The sequence below is a fragment of the Antechinus flavipes genome, chromosome 1, assembly GCF_016432865.1.
Source record: "Antechinus flavipes isolate AdamAnt ecotype Samford, QLD, Australia chromosome 1, AdamAnt_v2, whole genome shotgun sequence".
Taxonomy (NCBI): domain Eukaryota; kingdom Metazoa; phylum Chordata; class Mammalia; order Dasyuromorphia; family Dasyuridae; genus Antechinus; species Antechinus flavipes.
The window spans coordinates 103,060,418-103,064,000 of NC_067398.1; the positions used below are offsets into that span (position 1 = coordinate 103,060,418).

General features: G+C 34.6%; 1 pseudogene; it reads left to right on the forward strand.

The window, feature by feature from the left end:
• Nucleotides 1–306: 306 nt before the first annotated feature.
• On the forward strand, nt 307–1,099 carry LOC127544283 (heterogeneous nuclear ribonucleoprotein K-like; annotated as a pseudogene).
• Nucleotides 1,100–3,583: the final 2,484 nt, after the last annotated feature.

The window sequence follows — 3,583 nt, forward strand, 5'->3', positions numbered from 1 at the left end:
GGTAACTATTTGTGGGTTTTTTTCAGTCAAGCATTGATTCAGAGGCTTGTAATGAAGTGGATAGTGAGAGAAAGCGCGGAGCTTATGCAACTGTGAGCCTCCTCTCCGCCATCTTAACCGGAAGTCCATTTGTCCATTTCTAAGGTATAAGTTTTCACATTGAAAATTTTCAAATTGGGAGGGGAGTGGGGGCCTGTACTTGCTCTCTGTTTATCTCCAACCACTAAGGCAGCTATGGCATAGAGGAGAAGGCAGCCTCATTCCATTGTTTAACCATTTAATCTGAGCAACCTGAATTAAACCTTCCCCAATAATGAAACCAATGGTGAATTTGGTAAATGCCCTGCTGAAGATGCGGAGAAGGAGTAGGCCTTTATAGGATCTAGAAACACTGACAAGATGGTTGAACTGTGCAATTTGCTTCAAAGCAAGAATGCTGGAGCAGTGATTGGTAAAGGAAGCAAAAAGATCAAAGCACTTCGTATAGACACAGTGCCAGTGTTTCAGTTCCAGACAGCAGTGGCCCCCAAGTGCATATTGAGTATCAGTGCAGATATTGAAACAATTGGGGAAATTCTGAAGAAAATCATCCCGACCTTGGAAGAGGGCCTGCATTTGCCATCATCCACGGCAATCAGCCAGCTCCCACCGGAATGTGATGCTGTCGAATGCTTAAATTATCAACACTAAAGGAAGCTACTTTATCTGTGAGCTGGAGATGAGACTGTTGATTCACCAGGCTGGCAGGAAGAATTATTGGGGGTCAAAGGTGCTAAAATCAAACTATCACTCTGACAACTATCAAGCTTTTCCAGGAATATGGTCCTCATTCCACTGATAGAGTTGTTCTTATCGGTGGGAAGCCTAATAGGGTTGTGGAGTGCATAAAGATAATACTAGATCTTATATCTGAGCCTCCCATCAAAGTATGAGCATCACCCTATGATCCCAATTTTTACATTGAAACCTATGACTATGGTGGTTCCAAAATGATATTGATGATCAAGGAGAAGGCCCTGTAGGATTTCCCATTATTTCTATGCAGGGGGCCGTGGCTCACACAATGATCTTGGTGGACCCATTATTACAACACAAGTAACTTCCCAAAGATTTGGCTGGATCTATTATTGGCAAAGGTGGTCAGCAGATCAAACAAGTACGTCATGAATCTGGAGCATCAATCAAAATGGGAAGAATTGAATTATCACCATTATAGGAACACAGGACGAGATACAGAATGCACAGTATTTACTGCAAAACAGTGTGAAGCAGTATGCAGATGTTGAAGGATTCTAATGCAAGATTTTTTTTTCTTTTTTATAGTGTGAAGCAGTATTCTAGAAAGTTTTTCTAAGACTAGTGAAGAACTGAAGGAGTCCTACAGCTTTTTTTTTTTTTTTATCTGCTTCTATTTAAAAAGTCAACATTCCTCTGCTTCATAGGTGTATTGCATTTGATGTGTAGTAAAATCTTTGCTATCAGATGTAATGTTTTATTTTCTTACAAACAGGCTGTGGGGGGGATGGGTGAGCAAAACTAACATTGAAATTTTGAAATAGCAGCAGAGAGAGTGAATTTTATTATTGTTCATTGTTGTTGGTAAATAATTAATAATAATAGTAATAATTTTCCCCTCCTGTAACTATTGTGAACATCTTGCTTTGTGGTCACTGTAATTTTTTGGGGTGGGAGTGGGACAGGGGATAAAGGGTATCAATAGTCCCCATGTCCCTGGCATCCTTTCAGAGCACTGTGTAGAATGTAATGTTCTTTTCTAAGAAATGTTTTATAATTTTTAGAATAAATTTAGTGAATTGAAAAAAAAAGAAAAAAAAATCCAACACACCATGACTTGTATGATACAAGATACAGAGATCTTTCACAATCTTTGTCACATTTTCTGCAACTTTTCTACAACTTTCCAAAAATATGGTTTGGAAATGAACTCCTTCCATCCCTTGTTAAACATTTCCAACATTCTTCTACTTGAAAATCAGTTAAAGGTGATGAGGGTATGTAGCATGGAGAAGTCAAGGCTAAGTAGAAGATACTGCTGTTATTCAGTCATTGCAATTGTGTCTGACTCTTTACAATTCTATTGGTTGTTTGGGGGTTTTTTGACAAAGATATTGGAGTGATTTACCATTTCCTTTCCAGTTCATTTTTAAAATGAGGAAACTAAGGCAAACAGGGTTAAACAATTTGCTCAGGGTCACAAAATTAGAAAATGTCTGAGGTTAGATTTGACCTCAGGAAGATAACTTTTGGCCTAATAGTATCCTTTGTGTCATGCAGCTTCTACTTTGCCTGTTTTCAAGCAGTTGAAGATCTATAGTATTAATGAAATGGAAGTTTCCTTTTTTATCAAAAAGAGAAAAAAAGTGAAAAGTATAAATAACTGGGTCAATATACATTCATCTAAATAATGTCAATATAGTTAATTTGTAACATTGATATCATAAACCCTTGTGACAGCAACAATGGATGCTCTTATATTTTTAAAGAGAAGAGAACCTTGATATCCTGGAGGCTAATTTTTTTTTTTTTAGAGATACAACAAACTGAAGAATGGAAAGTGTTACAGAAAAAAAGGATTCTGAGAACTTCTTTTATATGAGAACTACTTTTATCTTGTAAAGAAATATAACAAAGAAAAAAAAAGAAAGAAATATAACAAAGAGAAATATTGAGAATGTATTTTTTTCAGAATTGAGCAGTCAGCACTAGCAGTCACATAGAATGTGGATTCTTTCTGCTAATACACTAAAATAATTGTTTATATCTTTATTTTGTTTACTACAGAATTACTAAATTATATAGACAGGTTTCTTCATTTTAACTGAATAGGAGAATAGGAAGCCTGATATTTATGTCCATAGGGATAGAGATAGAGAATGAGAGAAAGAGAGATTGGAACAGGGAGGAGATAAAAAGAGAGAGAAAGACAGAAAAAGACAGAGAGACAATGAGACAGAAATAGAGAGAGAGAAAGGAGAGACAGACAGACACACAGAAACACACAGAGAAGAGCTTGGGGAAAAATCTAAATATACATATATTGACATACATATATATGTATATATAAATATAAATTTATATAAATTCATTTAATCTAATCTTTGATTGCCCTAGATCCTAGGATGAGAAAATGAATAAAAGCAGTCAAAGGAAGGTATCATCATCTTACCTATACTTTATATTTGGTAATCAACCTCAATGTCCAGCTACACTTTTTTTTTTTTTTTGATTATCAAGTTAAATTTTTTTAAAAGCCCAAATCAATTACATATACATATATATATATACATATATGTGTGTGTGTATGTATACACACACACACATATATATGATTAAATTACATGTAAAATAATTTTTAATTTTTGTTTTTTAAAATAACTTTGTTTCAAATTTATTCCCTCTTTCCTTCCCTAATCAAGAATGGTTTAAACCATTTTATATAGCTATAAATAGCAAATATTTCTTCTGAAAATGTCTGTTTGGCTATTTTGATCATTTGTCCTTTGGTGAATTACTCATATTCTTATAAATTTCACTCAGTTCTTCCATATACTTGAGAAATAAG